The sequence below is a fragment of the Solanum stenotomum genome, chromosome 5, assembly GCF_019186545.1.
Source record: "Solanum stenotomum isolate F172 chromosome 5, ASM1918654v1, whole genome shotgun sequence".
NCBI lineage: Eukaryota > Viridiplantae > Streptophyta > Magnoliopsida > Solanales > Solanaceae > Solanum > Solanum stenotomum.
Genome location: NC_064286.1, coordinates 26,433,762 through 26,451,772, shown reverse-complemented (window position 1 = coordinate 26,451,772; position 18,011 = coordinate 26,433,762). Strand labels below are relative to the sequence as shown.

At 39.9% G+C, this 18,011-nt stretch overlaps 1 protein-coding gene across 1 annotated transcript in view; it reads right to left on the bottom strand.

Moving 5' to 3' along the window:
- The window catches only part of LOC125865318 (40S ribosomal protein S26-3-like), a 373,020-nt gene that overhangs the window by 173,947 nt on the left and 181,062 nt on the right, over positions 1-18,011 (bottom strand). The gene's annotated exons all lie outside the window — the stretch shown is intronic.

The window sequence follows — 18,011 nt, the reverse complement described above, 5'->3', positions numbered from 1 at the left end:
TGCAGCAGCTGTATGTAGTAGCATCCAAGCTTGTAGATATCAACAGAGCATGGTACACTCGTGAGGATCAAGTCTCCCCTCTCACTTTCAAGCTATCCAAGGAACAGATTAAAAAAGACAATGAGAGAGACCAGAACATGGCCAAAATCATGACGCAGCTTGATATTCTATCCAAAAATGTCATGGGGACTGGTGCCTGTGGTGTCAACGCTGTGGGGGTTGGGGGTGATAATACTGAGGAGATGATGTTTGAAGCCTTGTATAATGAGGAGGTAAGTTTTCTAGCTAACCAAGCCGGTGCCTACCACTCAAAATATCCAAGGCAAGGTGGTAACCAAGGTTGGGCTAGAGATGAAGGTTGGAAGGACCGGGATCATGAATGGAGGGATCGTAATCCAAATTAGAAGGATGAGGAGAAGGACAAATTCGTGCCTCCCCATGTGCACCAAAAGTCAAAGGATTCAGACGGTGGTAGGTCTGAGGATATGCTCTCGCGCATATTCAACAAAGTTGAAGGGTCAGAAGGCATGAAAAAAAGATATGTCTACCCTTAGCCAGACTGTCACCTTTCATTCAGTTTCAATCAAACAATTGGAGACCCAAATGGGTCATATCTTGTCTCACCTAAATTCGTGACAACGAGAGGGGTTTGCCTAGTGATACCATGGCTAACCCCAAGAATGAGGTTTAAAGGTGAACTTGCATCGTGCCACGACATTAACTAAGGCGCTGTTTGGGAGGCAACCCAAAACCATTTATTGCTTTCTTTTACTTTGATAAAATAATGGTGTGTTGATTGTTCAGATTGAAGTGTTGAGAGTGAACGAAAAATACAAATTGGCGAGCAATAGATCTAGTCGGTGAGTAGCTAAAAGGATCAGTGAATCCGATCTTATCCGCTGTTTGACTCAAGACATTGTCAACATTGGAGTCTGTAAAACTCGGTGAGTTTTGGAAATTAGTGGCGAATCGTCGACCATATCGGTGATCACGATGAAAACCGCCGTTTGGACCCCCCATAGACCATAGGTTCTGTAAATTTTGGCAGAGAAACTTAACAGTTGGCATTCCACCGAGTGAGTGGCGAGCTTGACTAATGTCGCCGATTGAGTGAAAACTGGACAGCTTTTGCAAACCAAAGGTTTAAAAGTTTCAACTTCATTCACTTTCCCTCACTTTTTATCTGTCCAAACCCACACGTGCACTCTAGTTTTATATTTCTTACACTTTTGGAGTATTTTGGTTCATTCATTTTTGCACAGATTAGGATTGCATTGCCGCCTAGCTTCTCGGTTGTATTTTAATCGGTACAAAAGGTTAGCTTCTTAATACCCGTAAGTATTTTCCCAGCATTGTACTCATTTGCTCACTCGTCGATAATTTTAAAATCTGCTGAACATCCCTGATTGGATAGAATTGGTTAAGTGTCGATTGTTACTCGATAATCTCGCTTAAACTGTGAAATCTTGTTCTCCGATATATCTAGTCGAGTTATATGTGTGATGGGTGGTATTCGTATGTTATGGGTCTTGGTTAAATTTGTACTATTTGTACTTAAATTGTGTTTTTGGGGGTTGAGAGGATGATTTCAAAAAAAATTGGTCAAAAGTAGGCACGATAGGTGATTCGGCGAGCTATGACGAGATCGCCGAACCACTCTGCGGTTCACCTAAAGACCCCATTTCACCTTTACTATCATGCTTCATTTGTTGTGGCTGCTGTAACTTTCGGTGAGGAGCACAGGATCGCCAAGTGCATTCGGCGAATCACTGAATAATACCTTACTCGCCATTTGTCTGCACCCCTAACTCCTTCGGTACTGTGGCATTCGGTGGATTGTCTATGGCTCACCAATTGTATTCGGAGGCATGCCGAACGGATTATCTAGTCTTTCTGCTGAGGAAAGTCTTTGTTTTGTTTGTCAAATATGTTCTAACAGTATATCAAAAACTTTACAGACATGTCCATACCAAAAGTTGTTGCAAGAAGGAACATGCCACCCAGACACATTAAAGTACAACAATTCAGAATAACTGACAAGTGCGAGGCGAGTTTCAGTAGGAAGTTTCACAGTGACCCTACTGTCCCTTCATGGGCTCGAGGGTTTGTCAATGCGATACATGCCTTCAAACCAGCTCATGATTTGGATGACATGGTTGAGGCAAAAATCGCTACAGAAGTTGAAGCAAAGAGATAAGAAAACAAGAACCTGAAGCAAACTAACAACACTCCGGGCACTGAAGCTCAGACAGATGGAGCGACTGCTTAAATAGGATCCCCTCTTTACCTCCCCTTTATCTTCCTTTTATTTACATTCGGGATATTTTGTTAAATGCATTTGAGGACAAATTGCTTTTATTTGTAGTGGGGTGAGGCCCACTCCTTTTATGTGCTATTTGTGTTCGTGTTTTGTATATATATTTGGGTTGTTCTGTTTAAAATTGTTTTTACACTGCTTTTCGTGGATGTTTGAGCTTATAACTCCTTTTATTTTATTGCAAACTGATTTTAATTTTGATCCATCCGTCTGAAATTTTTGCCACCTCTCATGTGTTGAATGTGGCTGTTCTTTTGCAAAATTTAAGTCTCAGTTTCGATCAATATCGCTGACTTGAATAGTGATCTCAATAGAACAAACATGAATGCACGGCTACGATGAGGCCAAATAAAGTTGCATAAACAATATGTGAAGTCTTTGCATCTCGTTGTGATTAGCCCTTTTATCAAATCGAGTCTCTTGTAATGATCATTGCACACTAGAAAAAGTGTGGTGTCTTGTTTGACTTTAGTGTCAATGCCTTGTGTGATGAGCTTACTTTAATCCATGTATGATAGATCCTAGAATTTGCCCCGTTGAGTCGGTCAACTAAGTGATGCTATCTCTTGATATGATCTTCGGCAACTTCTAAGAGTGTGTGCCAATTTGACATATACCTTTTTTGTGACATACCATGTGAGCGTGTGATTCTCTTTGAACACCCTTTGAGCCTTACCTTTCTTTGAAAGAAACATGATGAAACCATAATATTTCTTAATCTGCTAGCTATAATCCTCTTGAATTGTGGTTAGTTGAATAGCCAACTTAGTCCAACAGTCTAAGTTGGGGGTGTGGTGAAAAGAAAATGAGAAGTCAAGAAGTGCAAGGAAAGTTTCCTCTCACCCATGGATTTAAGAAAAATGGAACTCCTCCATATAAAAAAAAGAGAACAAGAGAAAGAAAAAGAAAGTTGTGAAATAAAGGTACAAAAGAAATGGGGTTCTCAAACAATCCATGGAAAGTGAATAATAGGATGACTTATGAGCACTAAAGAGAATGATGAAGGAAAAGGAAAGGAAGTGTTGTGATCACCACATTTCATGAGGATGAAAGTCACTGAGTCTAAATGACCATACCTTTTCACTCAACCCCATTACAAGCCTTTAAAAGTCCTTTTGATCTTGAGTGAGCTGAAACAAATGTTGATTGGAAAATAAGGGCAAACCTATGGGTGAAAGCATGCATTGTGTTCTTCCTTGGGAGAGTGAGTGTTGCATCTTATTTCGAAGCTTTTAACTATGAATCATTGTGTGAATATGGAATCATCCTTTCTGTGAGGGCGTTTGAACACTATAGTTGAGCTTGAACTTGCATTTGAAGCAGGTATTGTGAGCATGAGATTCTTTGATATTGGTGAGTCATAACTTAAATCTTTAAGTGCACATTTGATCTTTGCGTAAGTAAATTGAGTCTTGTTGTGTGTATTCATGATTGAGTCTTATGTAGCACTGTTTGAGACACTCGTTTTGAACGACTGAACTTGAGTTTGCTTGAGGGCAAGCAAAATTTTAAGTCGGAGGTGTTGATGAGTCCACAAATTGGACTCATTTAGGGCTATATTTTAATAGAAATTGTGTTCTCAAATGCTTATTTTATCTTAGTATTAGATTAAAACCCTTAAGTTTCAGGAATTTGAAGATTGAAGGAGAGCATGGACAATACTTCGCAAAATGGAACGAAAAGGTTGAAAAGAATGAAGAAAATGAAGGCCTGATGATCGCAGAGTCCACTTGGCGAGTCACCGAAGGATCTCACTTCGCCTTTTGTTCCAGTGTGCTGAGCCCTGAAGGAAAGGATCAAGTCGGCGAAACAGGGGAGCAGTCGGCGCATCACCAAGATATTTTGTGAGGCAGTACTATGTCGGCCAATGACCCAGAGCATGACAATGCTAAAGGATGGTGCAAGACGACATTGAACTACATCAAGGGGCGAATCGCTGAGTTGATCGGCGATTCAGACTAATGTCCCCGAATGGTCCGCTGCAGCACATATTTGTTTAAAACTATAAATAGTGGTAGAGAGTTTTCGCTTAGTATCAGATTTTTAGTAAGAGATTTTTAGTGTGAAACAATTAATATAATTTTTATACTTTTTATTTTTACTCTGAGTTTGAGAGTGTTTTGAAAACTTAAAGAAGAAGATGCTTTCATCTCCAATGATTTGGACTTGGGTCTCTTGGATTCTTCATTCTTGGCATGTAACAAGACTTAAATCTTCATACCCATTTGAATGCAAACTAATTTAGGTATAAATTTCTATTTCTTCATGTGTGGCTAAAAACCCTAATTCTTGGGGTGTGATTTAGCGAATTTGGTTTAAGATTTTTGTTGGGTCTTGCTTGTTGATAGGTTAGATGTATTTTAATGGTGATTTCACCTAGTGGTTGTGGTTTAATTTAATGGGTTTGTAGTTGAAAATACAAAACCACCCTATGTGTTTTTTACTTGCTCGAGAAAGAGGTCGCGAAACCAACACCGCTAGACTAATGGCCTAAGGAGTGGGTCGACATGAGGTTCAACCCGAGAGGGTGAGCCCTTGTCCCATATCCTAACACTCAGCTCGATAGAGTGAGTGGGGTAAGGCGTAGGTTGTGCATCATGCGGCAAATGGGTGTCCGAGAGGAACCCATTTGAAATGGGGTAAGTTGCTCGAGAGAGAATTTATTCCCACATATAGCTTAGCCTAGTTACTATTACTCTACAAATTTTCTATCGAAAGCATGTACCCAATAATTTTGATCAACTCGTATTACGGTCACATCCCAAGAATCCCCTCTCATTCATAGATTTCTTTGTTAAATCTACTAATTTTGATATACTTGTGACAAAACCCGCTAATAGATATTTAACACTTTTGTGTCCCCCTTTAACTTACAATGTTTTTAATCATTAATGTCTTTAGCTACGACTAGTTAGACCTGAATTTTATTTTTCTATTAATTCTCGAAAACACTCCATTGGGACTCGACCCCAACCCTTGGTTGGGTTATTATACTATTGCAGGATCGTAGTCACTTGCATCAGAAGTTGTGTCGTTGATTACGCAAACATTACCGTAACTCTAGCATTTTGAGCCATCCACCCGGTTTTCCATGTCTCGATGCTGCGCCGGTATGTTCCGAGTCTCATATGCTCCAGTATGATGCAGTTGAGTTGGATGACCGTTTATTTGTAGAGGAGCTAGTTGCCATTCTAGCCAGAGATGTGAGGAGATTGCACTCGAGAGCCATTCATGTTGTTAAGGTCTTTTGGAGGCATCGTCCAGTTGAGGAGGCTACCTGGGAGACCGAAAAGGAGATGTGAGAACTGTTTCCCCACTTGTTTGAGCCTTCTGGTACTTCTTGACCCTTACTTTCGCGGACGAAAGTCCTTTTTAGTAGTGGATATTGTAATGACCCTCCTGGTCATTTCTGTCTTTTACTTTTCGTGTGTAATTTTGAGTGTTCCTATAGCGACCTCAAGTCATTTATCACTTAATGGAATTGACAGTTCGGTCACCTAGTCGTTCGTTTGGTTGTTGTGCGAGTTAAGTATTTCTGAAGCTTATGAACCATGAACGATCATTATCGATCAAAAGTTCAAGAAAATGACATCGGAATCCAATTTTGAAGATTCCATCAGCTCTGGAAGGGTAATTTTAGGCTAGTAGCATGGTCGGCATGACTCCTGAGGTTTTCAGTGTGAGTCGGTACGATTAGGCGTTTTAACTTTAATTTTAAGCCTAAGTTTGACTCTAGTGAACATTCTGAGTAACCGCGCTCGGATGAAAATTCCATCAGTGCAGTTATCCCCGGAATGTCGATTTTGGTCTAGATTGACCCTTCTTTTGTGTCCCAAAGGTTTTCGATATTTTTTCGAGCCCTTTTGTGGTTTTTGAATTAAAATGGTGTTTGGGTGTGGGACCAACTTTTTGTCAAGATGATCTCGTATAGAAATTTTGACAGTGCCATTGAGTCCGAAATATGGAGTTTGGTACGGTTGCATATCTCGTTTGCGTGCACGGGGTTTCGAACGAGTTCGGAGCACCCCGTCAGAGTTTTTAAGCTTTCGAAAAATATGCTGAAAATCTGATATATAATGCAGAAAATCAACACCCTTTTTGAAACATAAAAACCTCATATCTCCCTCATCTCTTATCCTACTTAGGTGATTCGAAGTGCGGGAACATCGTATTTTCGATGGCTTTGCTGTATAGTGTTCAGAAGTTGTTGCGTGTACGTTGTTTGAGGTAAATTTTCTTGTAAACCTGACTGTTAGGCCCTTTTCTGAGTTTTTGTTTTTGGCCTCCTTGTTTTGGTCATATCTCACTCAATTTAGCTCAGTTTTAGGTGATTCGAAGTCCAACGTGTTGGTAATTATCATGGCTACGTCGTGGATTGTTCAAGAAGAGGTGGGCACCATTTGATTCTCATAAATTCTGAGTTTAAACTGTTGCATGTTTTCTTTTAAGTAGATTAAAATGTCATTTTATTGCATGTTGGGTTTTGTTGCGTTTTGAGCCCCGAATTGAATTCCATTTTGGAACACAAGTTCGGGGTACTATTTTGGGTCTCTTGGCAGAGTCAAATCTAGACAGTTCGGTGCAGGTCCCACTATTCCCATTTTTACTGCAAAATTGACCTGTCTCCATTTGTTATGATTTTTGCGTCTAACCGACCGTACTAACGTTGTGATCCTATATTTGATAGAGTGACAATGTTCAAAGGTCGTTCGAAAAGGAAAAGCTCTGACAAAGCGATTTTGAGTGCGCGTGGTCGGCCTTAAGGTAGGCTACGACTTCCTTTCATTTAGATTGAACTTTTATGTGAAAAAACATGTCGATTGGAGTTAATTGGGGGTGGGTACCAGCTTCCTACTTTACTTTGATTAGATACCTTATGTTAGGATCGATTAGCCATATTTCGGGTGTAGTACCATGTTAACTTGTTTAGTAGAGTTGTATGTGTATGCACTAAATGCTATTGTATTCTTATATGCTATTTGTTGTATGTTTGTTCATCCTTAACCGTAAGCATGATGTCCTTAGTCTAGGTTAGGCTAAAATTGCCTTAGACATATGACCCGTGTGGGCTGGATATCCTTGACTTTCTGCCGACGTCATTCGGATGACTTAGCTCCTTGTAGACTGGAGTAACAGACTTGAGTTTGAAAGTTTGAGCCTTAGATTAGGCGTTATCGCTGCTTTCTGCACTTCTGTATCTTCTCCCTCCAATTTTGCGGTTTCGACACGTTCTCGAAGGTTCAGTGTATCACTAAAGGTGTGGTATTGAGATGCTATAGGCTTGGAGCCTTTTATGTGATTTCTTAGAGTGGACAACATTCCACAATGGTTGTTGCTGGATTGGATCCTATTGGAGATACCATCACACCCGGGGTTATTGTTTCTAACTAAGTTGGAAGCCTATCGCTGGCTGGGTAGACTCGGTGAGTTTGGTGATCACCCTCGGGCCTCTCTTTCTAGCTGGGCTGGGATTGTGTTGCTGGCTGGGTGTCCCCAGGTCGGTATTTCTAGCTGGGCTAGGAGCTGACTGTATGGTAGGACGACTCGCGATATCTGCCTCACCACGGGGTCCCTCTTTCTATGGGCTGGCAGTGCAATATTGGTTGGGTGGAGTCTGATGGATTATCTTGGTCACTTTTTGCTGGGAGCCCGATTTTCTTCTTTCTCAATAGACTTAGCTGTTTTGTGTACCTGTTGGGTTTATGGGGGTTCGTTTAGGTTTTATTGAAACTTGTGCATAAGTGTACCTTCTGGGCTCATGGGTCCAGTTAGGTTTAGTTTAGGTGTACTGAGTTTATTTCTGGTATGCTCGTTTACTTTATTCTCATATCCGCTTTAACCTCTCTATGTCTAGATTCTATCATTTCTTATTGTTTTTGTCCTTTTTGCTCAGTCGCCCTTTTAGGTATTTTGATTGAGGAACCAAACATGGACACTATTAAGCAAAATGGAACAAGGCAACAGAAAGAACGAAGAAAAGAAGGCATGCGGATCGCCTAAACCATTGGGCGAATCGTCGAAGGGCCTAGGCCTCGCCTATTTTTCTAGTGTGCGAAGCCATGAAGTAGAAAATCAAGTTGGTGGTAGAAATGGGCAATCGACGAGTCACAGAACTTGAAGATGTGCTCCATCGCCCAAAATTACAGAACTTGAAGATGCTGAAGGCCAAAACAGAAAGGCGATGATAATGACGAAAGAGCGGATCGCTTAGTTGATCGGCGATCCCGACTAACTGCGTCGAATGGTCTTTAGCAACACATCTTTGGGCGACAATAAATACATTTTTAAAATCCTAGTTTAGTATGCTATTTTAGAATATGAAGTTTATTATTCAGTTTTAGAGCTTAGAACTGAGTTTGGAGACATTTTTCCTTAGCTTTAATGATTTGAAGATTTCCATTTCTAAGAAATTGGAAGTGGATATTAAAGATTCTTCATCTTAGACATTTGTAAAGACAATATTAATTGTACCTAGTTGATGTAAACACATTTCGGTATCGATATCTACATTTTTACTATGTCTAGCTAAAACCCCAATTGTTGGGGTGTGATTATGTGATTATGGGTTGATTTTACTGCTGGGTATTGTTAATTGATAGTTTATTCACTATTTAAAGGTGATTTCATTCAGTAATTGTGGTTGAATTTAATGGGGTTGTAACTGCAAATGCAATCTTATCTTCGTGTTTTTGGCTTACTCGAGAGAGACGTTTTAAAACAAAAATTACTGATTTGATGGTCTATGGGTATTGGGTTGTGATGGTTCAACTCGAGAGAATGAATCGTAAACCCTTTTCCACACATTCAACTCGAGAGAGTGAATGGACTAAGGCGAAGGCTGGTCTTTATTGCTGGTTATTGGTGTTCGAAAGAAACCAATTTGATTCGTGATAAATTGCTTGAGAGAAAGTTTATCCCCACTAAAGTCTAGCTTATTCACTGATTTACTGCTATTTACTATTAATTTCAATTACCCAGTTGTTTACCTTATCCGATAATCCAATCACATCCCAAGAACTCGTCTCCATATTCGTTACCTTTCTGTTATTTGCTATTGTGGTTGATAAATACAAAATACTCCTCGATATTTGACACTTGTATCACCCTAAATCTAAACTACGCTTTATTTCGTAAATGTTTTTAGCTATGATTAACTTGAGCACATTTTTACCTTCCTATTATTTCTCATCTACGTGCCACTCCCTTGGGACGCGACCCCAACTCACTTAGTTGGGTTATATTACTACAGAATGATCGTTGACACTTAGTATTGGATGAAGTGTCTTTGATAGCGTTATTCAATAAAAATGGCACCACTGCCAAGGAGTGGTGTTATTTGAGAATTTTTAGTTAAGTTATATTTTGTTCTTGTTAGTTATAGTGACACTTACTTAATTTTTAGTTTTGTTTTACTTGTTTGTGTGTTGAAAACAGACAGTATGAGTGTGCATGGAAATAATGGCAGCCAAGTAGGCCATCAAAATGACATCGGAAACCTCAACGATGTTAACGAGCCTCATGCTAATGAACCTTATCTCATGGGCGATATTGGTGCCGCATTTCAAGTACGATTTTTCCCTCCCTTGAAGATGATGACTCTTCATGATAACATTTAGAGCTTCAAGCCTCTAGATGGTGAGCCAATTTATGAAACTTTGGTGCGATTCAAGAAGTTCGTGCTCCAATGCACAACTCATGGCTTACCCGACAATGCCTTGTTGTAGTATTTTTACCGGAGGCTTGACTCGGTAAATAAGGGCTTTGCTGACCAACTTTTTCCAGGAGGTTTGATGCAACAACCTGATGCCATAGCAACCTAGCTCTTGGATGGCATGACTATAATCAATCAGGCTTGGTACACCCGCAAAGATCAAGTTTCTCCCCTCACGTTTAAATTGACCAAAGTGCAGATGGAGAAAGACCAACCGAGGGACTAGAACATGGCCAAGATCATGACACAACTTGACATTTTGTCTAAAAATGTCATGGGAGCAGGTGCTCGAGGAGTCAATGTCGTGGGTGTCGGGTGTGCTAACCTTGCGGAGGCAAATTTTGAGGCTTTGTATAATGAAGAGTTGAATTTCCTAGCCAATCAAGGTTGTGGTTATCGTTCAAACTACCTGAGGCAGGGTGGTAACCAAGGTTGGAATAAGGATGAAGGTTGGAAAGATCGTGATCGTGAATGGAGGGATAGGAATCCCAATTGGAAGGATGGGAAGAAGGATAGGTATGTGCCTCGACACGAGTGCCAAATGCCAAAGGATTCAGAAGGTGGCCTATCGGAGGATATGCTCTCTCGTATCCTCAACAAAGTTGAGGGGTCGGACAAGATTTTAAAAGAAATAAAAGAAGATGTGTCGACTCTTTGCCAGACCGTTACCTCCTATTGAGTATCGATCAAGCCGTTAGAGACCCAAATGGGTCATACCTCGTCTTATCTTAACCCGAGACTGCAAGGGGGGTTGCTTATTGACACTATGGACAACCGCAAGAATGAGGTTTGAAGGTGGACTTGTGTCGTACCACGAAGTTAACTTAGGTGCTGCTTAGAAGGTAATCCAAGTTTTGTCTTCTTTCTTTTTAATTTTGAAATAATGGTGTGTTGAATGTGTAGGTCGAAGTCTGAAAAGTGCAGGTTGGCGAGGTAAAGGTCCAGTCGGCGCATTGCCGAAGAGGTCGGCGAGCCCGATCTAGATCGCTATTGGACTCAAGACAATTTCAAATTGGAGTCTGTAAAAATTGGTGAGCCTAGGAAATTATTGGCGAATCACCGACCAGGTCGGCGATCCCGACTTTGTCTGCCATTTTGACCCACACCCTAACTTGAGGTCCCGTAAAACTCAGCGAGGTAAGTAACCACTCACCGAGTGGTTCGGCGAGCATGACTAATGTCGCCGAATGGGCGAGAACGGAACGGTTTCTTAGAAGGACAAAGGTTTAAACTTTCAAACTCTTTCACTTTCCCTCACTTTTGAACTTCCAAAACTCACACCCGTACTTTAGCTCTTATATTTTTCGCATTTCTACTATATTTTGGTCATTGACTTGTGCTCGGAGTTGGAATACAGTGCCGCCTAGCATTTCAATAGCATTTTTATCGGCATTAAAGGTTGGTTTTTTGAACCCCGATTTTATTTTTATTAAAATTTGCACTCATTTGTAACATTATTATCTTGTTGAAGTGTGTTTGGCATCTCTAATAGGATTAGAATGATTAAATGCCTGATTTAATTTGAGTATCTTGCCCGAAATGTTTTGAATGTTGAAATCCCGTAATCTTGTTCTTTAAAATGAACTAAATTTTGTGGGGATGTGCTTGCATGTTGTTGGGTCCAGTTGGGTGAAGTCTATGTAGCCCATTTTTGTGCCGAACGACGTAATTTGCCCAATGATAGAGCGAGTGACGTAAGAATTAAGGGCAAAGGTCGTCAATTGGCCAAATTTGAAAAAACCGAGAGAAGTTTGAGTATCCCGGGGCAATGGGTATTATGAGTCATGCTTTAATTTGACTAGTTCTGGAATTGATTTTTTTTTCGGGGGTTGCTGGGTTGATTTCGAGTAGTTGGGTTGAAAGTAGGCACGTTGGGTCATTTAGTGAGTTGGGTCGAGCTCGGCGAACCACGCGGTGGCTCACCGAAGTCCCCTATCTCACCTTTAAATTCATGATATACTTGTTGTTTGACTCTGTAACTTTTGGCGAGAAGCCTGAGGTCGCCGAAGGCACACAACGTCTCACTGAAAGTCTTGTTGATTGCCTTTTGACTGCACCCCTAAACCCTTTTTGCACTGTAACTTTCGGCGGGCTAGCCCTTGCTCGCCAAAAGTCCCTGCCCATCGCCGACTTGCTAAAACTTTAGAGCCAATCCTTTTTTAAGCCCAATCTAGCTCGCCAAAGCGATTCAGTGACTCGCCGACCGATTTGACGAGTCTGTCTGCAACTGATTTTTTGTGCTTTTGTTTGAATATTTTCTAACTTTTTTCTCGATGCTTTGCAGACATGGATAGATCGAAAGTTGCTGGAAGAAACATACCACCACGGAAAAGAGCACGGGATATCACAATAAATGAAGTGGGGTCAAATCCCCCCAAAAAGGGAAGAGAAGAACCTCCACCTAGATATAAAGGCAAGGATAAGAAGCCCATTTATGACAGGGAGACTACTCCCCGAGGCACCTATATATATTCCTTCATGGGCCAGGGAAATTATACCATTTGAAATTGAAGATTTTTTAAATTGGGTACCTCGATCTGAAGTTATACAAAAGGGTACTCCTTGTAACTTTACTATCTCCCTAAATATAACTTAACATATTCTTCCGCCGAGTAGGACACCTTGACAGGAATGAAATGAGCAAACTTAGTACTCCGGTCAACCATTACCCATATCGAGTCATGTTGCCACCGAGTACGTGGCAAGACTACAATAAAATCCATGTTCATATCTTCAAGTTACAAGTAGGAATAGCAATATCATATGACAAGCCTCCCGACCTTTGGTGCTCAACCTTCACATCTTTAAAATTAGCACATTTGGCCACAAATCCCGTAATATCTTTCTTCATCCCATTCCACCAATAGACTTCCCGTAGGTCACGGTACATCTTGGTCGCTCCGGCTGAATTGAATATCGAGAACTACGGGCTTCTTCTAAAATTTTCTCCGTAAAGCCGTCAACATTTGGAACGCTATACCTACCTTGATACCACAGAATTTTTAAGTATTGCCTTTTTCAACTCAACCAATATAGGATCAACACTTTGCTTAGACTTTACATCCATCACAAAGGACGATTCAGACCATTATGGGCCATGACACACCCCCTGGTGGAATCCGCTAGTTGAACACCTAGCCGAGCTAACTATGCACATCATGAACAAAATCTTTCTTCTCATCCTCTATATGAGCCGTACTAACCATCGACAACCGACTAAGAGCATCCGTTACAATATTAGCTTTACCGGGGTGATAAAGGACACTCATTTCATAATTCTTTAATAACTCAAGTCACATTGTTTGGCGAAGATTCAAGTCCTTTTGACTAAAAACATATTGAAGACTCTTATGAATGGTGAAAACATCAACACGGACCCCATACAAATAATGCCTCCATATCTTTAAGGCAAGAACAACCGCCACAAACTCTAAATCATAGGTAGGTTAATTCTTCTGATGGACGTTAAGTTGCCTTGAAGCATAGGCAATAACCTTACCATTTTGCATAAGCACACATCCCAACCCAACTCTAGAGGCATCATAATACACCACAAAAGCATTTGAACCTTCCGGTATGGTCAACAACGGAGCAGAAGTAAGTTTGACTTTCAATTTTTGGAAACTTTTCTCACAAGATTCCGACAACAAAAACTTAGCCTTCTTTCGAGCCTAAGCCATCAAAGGAGAACCAATGAAAGAAAATCCCTCGACAGTCCTTTTATAGTAACCGGCTAGACCCAAAAAACTTCTAATGTCGGAAGGAGTTAGAGATCTAGGAGAACTGTTGACCGCATCCATCTTCTTAATATCTACCTCAATACCCTTGCTTGACACAATATGACCAAGGAAATCTACAGACCTTAACCAAGATTTACACTTGCTAAATTTTGCAAAAAGTTGTTCGTCCTTAAGAACTTGCAACACAATCCTCAAATGGTCAAAATGCTCAGTTTCACTCCTTGAATAGATCAAAATATCATCGATAAACACAATAACAAATATGTCTAGGTATTGCCTACACACTCTATTCATCAAGTCCATAAATGGCGCCGAAGCATTAGTCAACCCAAACGACATTACCATACACTCATAATGACCTTATTGGGTTGTAAATGTTGTCTTCAGAATATCATCCCCTTTCACCCTCAATTGGTGATAACCCAAACAAAGATCAATCTTAGAGAAATAACTAGCCCCTTGAAGTTGTTCAAACAGTCATCTATCCTTGGAAGAAGATACTTATTCTTGATGATCACTTTATTCAATTGATGATAATCAATGCACATTTGAAGAGACCCATCTTTCTTTCTAAAAAATAACAATGGGAACACCCCATAGAGAGATACTTAGTCTTATAAACTCGTATCTAACAAATCCCTTAGTTGCTCTTTCAATTCTTTTAACTCCGCCAGAGCCATTCTATCGAGAGGGATAGAGATCTGTTGTGTATCTAGGAGAAGGTCAATATCAAAATCTATTTCCCGCTCGGGAGTAATACCGGGTAAATCAAAGAGGAAAACATTCGGGAACTCAATAACTACCGGAACCGACTTTAGAGAAGGTGTTTCGGAATCCACATCCCTCATCCTAAAAAGTTGGTAAATGCACGCTTTTGAGATCATCTTCCTAGCTTGAAGACAAGAGACAAATTGACCTCTAGGCATATAATTTCCCCCTTCCACTCAAAGATAGGCTCATTTGGGAATTGCAATATAACCACCCTAGTTCTACAATCAATAGAGCAGTAACACACATGCAACTAATCCATTCCAAAAATCACATTAAAGTATAACATGTCAAACTCTACCAAGTCCACCAAAGTAATTGTATGGGATAAGGAAACATGACATCTCCTGTAGACCCTCTTAGCCACCACCGACTCACAAACATGGGTAGAGATAGAAAAAGGTTCTTAAAGCACTTGCGGAGAAACATCAAATCTCATCACCACATAAGCCGTTACAAGGGATAAGGTAGCACCGGGATCTAACAAGGTATACATATCAAGAAGAAAGACTTTTAACATACCGGTTACTATATCCGGGGAGCTCTCTTAGTCACCTCGAGATTGAAAAGCACAAAAGAGGTTTTGATTTGGGGCATTGGAGATTGAACCTCTAGAAGGAGATTTCTTATCCTCTCTCCCCTTACAATTGAGCATCGGTATCTCTCATCTTCTGGCCACTCTTCCCGTAACTAAAATATCAATCGATGCCTACTAAGCACTTACCATCATGTTTCTCCCCACACTTGGCATATGTAGATTTAGTAAATGAAGAACCACCTCCATTTCCTCCTTGAGGTTTAGGCTTAGTGACCCTTTCCTTATTAGACTTAGGAGGAGAACTATACAAATCTTGACCAGAAAATATTTGTTGAAATCTATGTCGACCTTGTCCATCGGATCTTGAATTACCTTTTTACCTCCCTATTCTTCTCCCTAAGTTTCGATTCCTCAATTTTTTGAGCATAGACCATAGGCCTTGATATATCCATGTCATGGATAAGCATTGCCGTACGCCACTTTTTTTAACCAACGTGGACACACCCAACATAAACCTACTCATCTTAGCCCTTGAGTCCACCACCATAGTTGGAGCATATCTGGAGAGTTGGGTGAACTTTAGAGCATACTCCTTAACACTCATACTTCCTTGACGAAGGTGTTTTACTCTTATGAAAAACTTTTAAGACTTGAAATGTGTTTTACTCTTAATTGTTCTACTAAAACACATTTCAAGTCTTAAAAGTTTTTCATAAAAGAAAGCCGAAGTCTAGACTTGTCTCAACATAGCCATCTATTACAATACTTGCATGAAATAGGGCCTAGCCCATACAACATGTTTAAAAAGGGAAAGTACATCAAAGGCAATACAACATATGAAAAATTTGTCCTCGAACCATGAGGACTCACCAACATGCTCGGAAGATACACAGGTCCAAGCTTTAACAACTACAATGATCACCTCGAGAATTGAACCCTACACTTGGGAAAAATGTAGGAAAAGTAGGGGTTAGCTCAAAAATTTACTAAGTACGGTAGCCATGCATAAAAACATTAAAACATGCAAAAAGAGAAATGTCATTTGAAAGCATGGAATTTGCCAAGTTTGAACATCATATAAGACATTAGAAGGCATAAACATGGACAAGTTAAATCAACATAATCTTTAAAACCTTTGATCTCATATACAAAGACTCTTGAGTAAACATAGTTCATTAATCATGTTCTTATTGTAGGAAGAATAGCCTTAACCGACATAAAGACCATGTGAGCTAAACTATGATCACCCGGTGTCTCCCACACCAGAAATGATTGTTCTACTTGCTTAAGGTAGAACCATGAACTCTTAGCTTAGGTGGATCCACTAGCTAGATAACCTATGGGGGCACATATCTTATGGGATACAAAGATTGGTACTAGAAACCCAGAGTCAACTAACGTAGAAGGTTTCCATCTCATGAGACATACATGGGAAGTCCGGACTCAACTAACGTAAAAGACTTCCATCTTATTTCAATGTCCACTGAATGCGACATTATTCCCATGGAATACTTATTAAGTCTTCTTAACTCATGTCTCATGGAAGAATTTCCTTGACAATCAATTCAAGTTAGTTCATTAGGATAGCTCTTATTCATTGATTCAATTAGGCGAGAATTGCCTTTCAACATAAGAATCATTTATATACGAGAAAACCTTTCACATCATTGTTGTTATTGTTTCATGAGAATAACCTTTCAACAACAAAACACAATTAACATAGACACTTTACTCACAAAGCACCCTTATAGCATTTACACAAGTTTCATAAGATCATGCATAAACTCACAATTTCCCCTTCCAAGGTTCAAATCCATCAACAATCACCAAATCTAGAATATATGATTTAGATAGGGATTTCATCATAACTTCATGTAATTCTATCAATTCGTACATTAGATCATAAATACTCCTCTTTCACAATCAACAAACAAATATATGAGTTCACAATTTGAAGAAATACGGGGGTTTGCATGGGTTCATAAGGGAAACATCATAAAAGCATTGTAAATCTTCAATTCATGTAATAAATAATTAACCATTGAAATCAGTAAATCAAAGAACCCATGGTTAATGAAGAAAACCCTACCTAATTGGGGAAACTCTACCATTTGAAATTAAATATTTTAAGAGGGCTCTATGGGTGAAAGCTACCCATGGATGGGTACCATCATACCTCAATCACAAATCCCTATGAATTTGGTGTGAAGATCCTTGCTTCTTGAACTCTAGCTTTTAGTTTCTTCTTCTTCTTCTTCTTTGATTTTTCTAGAGAGAGAATTTGTTGAGAGGTTGATGTTTTGGGAGTTGATTTGTGTTTTAGAAATAATGAATTGAAATGTCTTAATTAAGGGGTTTAAATCCTTATATAGGTGGTCAAAATTAGGATAAACGACACCACTTAATATTAATTTAAACTAGAAAGAGCAAAAATACCCCTAACCGTAACCACCAAAACTGCTCCCAGGTCACTATCCATGAGACCACACTAATAGACCGTGGTTTGACCCACCCTCCACCCACGGGGTGTGAACCCATCCACAGAGCGTGAGTCCTTCTGTAGTTCACTGCTTTTGGGTAGTTTCGAGGGGTCCTCCTCAAGGGTTCATTGTTGGTCCTTAAGGGGTAGTACCTTGACGATTTAACACGAAATCCTTTATTTTAACTACAAGGAGTTACGTTCACGACTCTAACCCTTATGTTAAGCCCTAGTTTAGCCTACTAATTTCCAGAGTGTTACAATGCACATAAGATAACATATCAACATAAGAGGAATACTCTTTGAAGTAACCTCAAAGCATACTTAGCCAAACTATAGGAAAACCTCATTTAGTCTTACTCATAATAGTAGAAAACCTTAGGGCATCATCCAATCTCATCACCTATCATAATATGTGAATCTCATCTTAAAAGATACTTACGATACTTCATTGAAGT